The sequence below is a fragment of the Tachyglossus aculeatus genome, chromosome X4, assembly GCF_015852505.1.
Source record: "Tachyglossus aculeatus isolate mTacAcu1 chromosome X4, mTacAcu1.pri, whole genome shotgun sequence".
Classification (NCBI taxonomy): domain Eukaryota; kingdom Metazoa; phylum Chordata; class Mammalia; order Monotremata; family Tachyglossidae; genus Tachyglossus; species Tachyglossus aculeatus.
This window is the reverse complement of record NC_052098.1, coordinates 23,882,843-23,889,856: the sequence shown is the minus strand read 5'-3', so window position 1 is coordinate 23,889,856 and position 7,014 is coordinate 23,882,843. Positions and strand designations below refer to the sequence as shown.

Here is a 7,014-nt window from a genome sequence, read left to right as displayed (position 1 = left end):
GTCTGACCCATAGTGACGCCATGGACACATCTCTTCCAGAACACTCCACCTCCATCTGCAATCATTCTGGTAGTATATCCACAGAGTTTTCTTGGTAAAAATAAAGAAGCGGTTTACCATTGCCTCCTTCCGTGCAGTAAACCCGAGTCTCCGCCCTCGAGTCTCTCCCATGCTGTTGCTGCCCAGCACAAATGAGTTTGATTTGCAGCAGATTGCCTTCCACTCGCTAGCCACTGGCCAAGCTAGGAACGGAATGGATATGTCTCTGCTTGACTCTCCCTCCAGTAGTCGAGACTGGTAGAGTACTGGAAACTCTACAGGTGCGACCCTGAGAGGTGAAAATAAATTACAGGGAGGGAAAATAGTAATGTAAAAGGAAATGTACGCAATTGCTCTGGGGCTGGTGCATACAGAGCTGATGGTGAGGACAGGGCAGATAGAGGATAAAGCGCCTAGTCTTGAAAGATCTCTTGGACTAGATACAATTTAAGGAGGGTTTTGAAGGTGGGAAGAGTGGCAGATATGAATGGGGAGGGAGCTCTAGGCCCAGGGGAGGACATGGGCAAGGGGCTGGTGGCAGGGTAGATGGAATTGAGGCACAGAGAGTAGGTTGGTGTTAGCAGAGCAGAATGTGTGGGTTGGCTTGTAGTAGCCCTGGCTATACTAATTCTCAGTATAGCTTCATTTATGATGAACAGAGCGGCTTCCCTGGTGTCGTTTATTACCCAGTACTAAAATGTCTGAACATGCAGTGACTTGCTCAGTGAACTGGGGAAGAAGGGTAATGAATCATATCTATTGAGCACTTACTAGGTGCAGAGTACTGTACTAAGCGCCTTGGAGAGTGCAGTTTAACAGAGTTGGCAGACGCCATTCCGAGTCTACGACAGGCATCATTTGTCCTGTGAAAATAAAATGAATAGAATGATATAAAGCTGTACATTAATAAGAGAAAAGCAGGTAAGCTGTAATGAATTTAATTAATTAATGATGGGATTTGTTAAGCACTTACTATGTGCCAAGCACTGTTCTAAGTGCTGGGGCAGGTACAAGGTTATCAGTTTGTCCCAAGTGGGGCTCCCACTCTGTCCCCGTTTTCCAGGTGAGGTAACTGAGGCACAGAGAAGCTAAGTGACTTGCCCAAGGTCACGCAGCTGACAAGTGGCAGAGCCGGGATTTGAACCCATGACCTCTGGCTCCCAAGCCTGTGCTCTTTCCAAAGCCATGCTGCTTCTCAATTTCTTAGTGAATCCAAGTCAGCAACTGAGAACAGAATCTACTCTAATCAAGGTTGGAGAAAGGATCATCACAGGGAGTTGCCTGAGGGAAAAGAGAGGCTTCCCTGGCTGCAAAAGCAAATTAAAAAAATACACAGAGGACCACTGAGCCAATGTGAATCTGGACTTACCTAAGTATTAAAGTCAAAAGCAGGACAGCAAGTGGAGTACAGAGGTGAATTGGCCTCCTTAGAGGGAAATAAAGCCTATTGCATAACTACTCTGCCTTCCCCCCAAATGTTTCAAAATAAACTTTTCAAATGGTTTAGACTTTCTGGGTTAAATAAACGAGAGTAAGTACAGACTGTAGGAAAATCCAGGAACTTGAACTCTGAACTTCTATTACCTATCCACTGGTTCATCTAGTAACTCAGAGAAGTCACTTCACTTGCCTGATCACTATTTTCCTCCCTATATATTCTGGGGAATGCAATGATACCTTGGAATATAGGAAGTTTTTAGTAAAGAGTGCGAGGTAGAGCATAATGTGTTATTTGAAAGCATATTCTCAAGGTCAAAACATTCTTAGATTTATTTATTTTTTCTGTGGATATGATGACCTATCACTTATAATAGTGGTATTTGTTAGGGCCTTACTAGGTGCCAAGCACTGTACTGAGCACTGGGGTAGGTACAGTACAAGATCCAGGCCCTATCCCTCATGGAGCTCACAGTCTAAGTAAGAGGGAAAACAGGAATTGGATTCCCAACCTAATACAGATGAGTAAACTGAGGCATGCAGAAGATAGAGAAGCAGCATGGCTTAGTGGATAGAGTATGGGCCTGAAAGTCAGGAGGCCCTGGGTTCTAATCCCAGATCCACTATATATCTGCTGTGTGACCTTGGGCAAGTCACTTAACTTCTCTGTGCCTCAGTTACCTTATCAGTAAAATGGGGATTAAGACTGTGAGCCCCATGTGGGACAGGACTGTGTCCAACCTGACTAACGTTTATGTAACCCAGCACTTAGAACAGTGCTTGGTAAATAGTAAGCACTTAACAAGTGTCATAATAATAATAATTATTATTATCATTATTATAAGTGATCAAAGACACACAGCAGGGAAGTAGCGGAGCTGGGATTGGAAAGCAGATCTTCTAATTGCCAGATCCACCCTCTTTCCACTCTGTGATCACTTACAGATTTTGAAAGGTCAATAATGGGTTTGAATCACTAACAGGTTTAGCTACTAGTTCCCTCTCAGAACCACACCTAGATGTGTCGGTATAAGGCAAAAGAGGTTTTCCTAAACTAAATTCTCAGTAATGAACTCTTCTTGTGCCAAGATCACCACAAAGGGGAGATTGCATGTTGATACCTAAATAATACTCGCACCGGATAGTTATCTGGATGCCACAGCTGTTTGAGGACAGATGCCACATTTGTCTCCCTTCGGAGCCCACTCTAAGGGATGACTGGCAAAGATTATCTCTAGCTTTGTGTCCCAACTTGGTCTGAATGTCCCGGAGGCAATTCCTAAACTCCAAACAGCTAGGTGGTATAAAAGACTGTCTCAAGCATCCCAATCAATTAATCAGTCATTTATATTTGAGTGCTTCTTACTGTGAGCAGAGTACTGTATTAAGTTGTCGAGATGGTAAACTCCTTGTGGGCTATTGTACTATCTAGTGGGGGACCCAACAATACACCGAAACATACGAATGTCTGTCACAAGTAAGAGGCTCCAAAAAGAAATATGATATCTGTGACACAATGGACTGAACCACAGTATGCCAGACAGAACAGATTTGTCAAGGCTGGGACTTTCTCCCTTTTTAAAATTAAAGTTGAATTTTCAGGCATTTTCTCTAAGGAAAGTTGTTCTTCAGGATAAGTACCAGAAAATTTATTTATTTAGAGCCTGGGCTTGGGAGTCAGAGGTCATGGGTTCTAATCCCGGCTTCACAACTTGTCAGCTGTGTGACTTTGGGGAAGTCACTTAACTTCTCTGTGCCTCAGTTCCCTCATCTGTAAAATGGGGATTACAACTGTGAGTCCCACGTGGGACAACCTTGATTACCTTGTATCCCCCCCACACTTAGAACACTGCTTGGCACATAATAAGCGCTTAACAAATACCAACATTATTATTATTATTATTATTATTATATTATTATTATTATTACTTCCAGAACTCTCAAGACCCTTTAAGAGGGTTTTTGTTTTGGTTATTATTTACTTATGCTCTATCTTTTTTTAATGGTATCCCTCACTATCTGCATAGATTTTTTTATGGTATTATGAGTTTACTATGTGTCAGACACTGTTCCAAGAGCTGAGGTAGATAAAAGGTAACCAGGCTGACACAGTCCATGTTCCACATGGGACTCGCAGTCTTAATACCCATTTTACAGATGAGGCAACTGTTGTACTATCTGGGCTCTCCCTAAGGTATATCAGGGTGGTGTTGAAATCATTTCCTTCAAGCTCCTTGTGCAATCTGTCTCAGTGAACTCTGGTCCCTCCTCTTTATAGTTTCTTCCTCCTCACTCTTGCTTACTCTAATCTTCCTTGTGTTCTCTCTCACCAGATTGCCCCTAGTCAGATCTTGGCATCTTCTTGTACCCTAATGAGTTGTTGTCCAGGGTGTAGTGCTTTGCACTTCCTTGTGGTTAGTTGTTTTACAGAAAGCAAAAAACAAACCAAAAAAAAAAAACAAAAAAGTGGGTGAAAGGAACTTTTTCCAAGGAAGTGTCATCCCTAGAAAGTCCCTGAGAATAAACTACATCTCTTAGGCCCCTGGGCAGAGATTTCTTTAGCTTCAACTTTAGAAACAAATTGCAGGAAATCATAGCCCCAGTAATAATAATGATTGTAATAATAATAATAGCATTTATTAAGCACTTACTATCTGCAAAACACTGTTCTCAGCACTGGGGAGGTTACAAGGTGATCAGGTAGTCCCACGGGGGGCTCACAGTCTTCTTCCCCATTTTCCAGATGAGGGAACTGAGGCACAGAGAAGTTAAGTGACTTGCCCAAAGTCACCCAGCTGGCAATCGGCAGAGCCAGGATTTGAACCCATGACCTCTGACTCCAAAGCCCGGGCTCTTTCCACTGAGCCACGCTGCTGATTTGTTATGTACCATGCACAGTACTAAGCATAAAGGTTAGACCGCATGGGGCTCAGGATCTAAATATAAGGGAAACAGGTTTTTAATCCCTATTTTACAGATGAGGAAATTGAGAGACGGAGAACTTGAGAAGCAGCGTGGCCTAGTGGAAAGTGTCAGAGAAAGAGTCTGGCTTGGGAGTCAGAGAACCTAGATTCCAAACCTGGCTCCACCACTTGCCTGCTGCATGACCTTGGTCAAGTCACTTAACTTCTCTATACCTCAGTTTCATCATCTATAAAAGGGGAATTCAGTGCTGTTCTCTTGCCCACTTAGACTCCGAGCCCCATGTAGGATAGAGACTGTGTCCAACCTAGGTATCTTGTAACTAATCCAGCACTTAGTGCAGTGCTTGGCACATTGTCAGTGCTTAACAAGCACCACAATTATTAATATTTACTTGCCCAAGGTCAAAGAGCAAGCACATGACAGAACCAGGATTAGAACCTAGTTCCTCCTTCCCTTTCAGATTCCCCAGCTCCAAGGATTAGGCAGTACTATTTGCTTCTCCAAGGGCAACAAACTGTTATAGCCCCTGGACAAACACTTGAGGATTTATTTGAGATAAAAACAATTTTAAGTGATTTATGGTGGCTCTCTTCTTTTGCAGGAAGCATATGACTGTGTTAAAACACCCACAAGAAAGTGGCTAGGATGCTTTTCAAATCTTGCTGCCCCATTGCTTTTTCAATCTAAAGATGTTAAATTTTAATATTCACTTGCATGGATCTTAAATTTTTCAGGCATGTTGAAGTGACTTTCAGTGGTTCATTTATTTTCTTAATTATGCTTTTCCCAGTATTAACTCTTATACTGTTACTAATGAAAAATTCTAAAACACTGAATATTCTCCAGATTTGCGGTCTTAGTTTGGGATAAATGGACAGAAGCTCACATACTACCTTTAACTATAAACTGTTATAGATTATATTTAGTCACCCATCTGAATAGCTGCTGGATCCCAACAAAGAATATGTCCTCTGTCTAATTTGGGGCATCTTGGTTTAAGTAAACAGACTTCTTGAAACAATTTTCTCTACAAAATTGATTTGGTAGGTACCGTCAAGAAAGTGAGCGTATAATCCTCTAAACTACAGCACTCTTTTCATAAGTACATCTATGAGTGCCAAGTAGATAAACCTAAAATCAAACAAATAGGGCTATCCCCCAAATAAATGGTTAGGAATATTTCATTAAACTACTATCTCCAGATTTATTTACTCTGGCAATGCATGTCAGAAACAGCTCCGATGTTTAGAGTTAACCAATCTCATAACACAGAGAAGCAAAGAAAATAAAGAAGATGAAGCAGTCCGTCTATGCGCGTTCTAAATTGCGACATTAAACTCCTATAGATATTTTTGCACGGGCAGATGTTTTCACAGACAAGTGGCAGAGCCGGGATTAGAACCCAGGCCTGTGCTCTATCAACTAGGCCATGCTGCTTCTCAATAATGCTGGCTCAGTGGAAAGAGCCCGGGCTTTGGAGTCAGTGGTCATGGGTTCAAATCCCGGCTCCGCCAATTGTCAGCTGTGTGACCTTGGGCAAGTCACTTAACTTCTGTGCCTCAGTTACCTCATCTGCAAAATGGGGGTTGACTGTGAGCCCCCGTGGGACAACCTGATCACCTTGTATCCCCCCAGCGCTTAGAATAGTGCTTTGCACAAAGTAAGCACTTAATAAATGCCATAATAATAATAATAATAATTATTATTATTATTATTAATGCTTCTCTTACTGATTTGCAGCAAAGAACTATATACCAACCTCACATCCATTGTGGATAGCAGCAGTAATGATCAGGAAGATAAATGCAGTTCAAGATGTGTGGAATTGCTCCAGTACAACCTGTAGGTATATTTTTGGAGTCCAGTGATCTCAGAATTTTTTCCTTTTGCACATAATGCAGTAGTAGAGAGGGACTTAAGCATTGGAGAGTTTAGAATCCATAACAGCAAGTGGATGAAGGGGTGCATCAGGACCCACATAGAATAATAATAATGATGGCATTTATTAAGTGCTTACTATGTTCAAAGCACTGTTCTAAGCGCTGGGGAGGATACAAGGTGATCAGGTGCCATGGGGGGCTCACAGTCTTAATCCCCATTTTACAGATAAGGGAACTGAGGCACACATAGAGAAGTTGTGACTTGCCCAAAGTCACGCAGCTGACAAGTGGCAGAGCTGGGATTTGAACCCACGGCCTCTGACTCCAAAGCCCGTGCTCTTTCCACTGAGCTAAGTTGATTCAATCTGTTACCAAATCCTGTTGGTTCTACCTTCACAACATTGCTAAAATCTGCCCCATCCTCTCCATCCAAACCACTACTATGATTAAGCACTTATCATATTCTGCCTTGACTACTACATCAGCCTCCTTACTGACCTCCCTGCCTCCTGTCTCACTCCACTTCAGTTCTTACTTCACTCTGCTTCCCAGATCAGTTTCTAAAAAAGAAACCCGTTCAGTCCATGCCTCTCCACTCCTCAAGAATAACAATGTTGGTATTTGTTAAGCGCTTATTGTGTGCTAAGCACTGTTCTAAGTGGTGGGGTAGATACAAGGCTCACAGTCTTCATCCCCATTTTCCAGATGAGGTAACTGAGGCCCAGAGAAGTGA

At 42.4% G+C, this 7,014-nt stretch overlaps 1 non-coding gene across 1 annotated transcript; it reads right to left on the bottom strand.

Annotated features, from left to right (window-relative positions):
• Nucleotides 1-200: 200 nt before the first annotated feature.
• On the bottom strand, nt 201-338 carry LOC119948280. Its single transcript, XR_005456687.1, has one exon. It is a non-coding gene; the product is annotated as a small nucleolar RNA SNORA7 (small nucleolar RNA).
• Nucleotides 339-7,014: the final 6,676 nt, after the last annotated feature.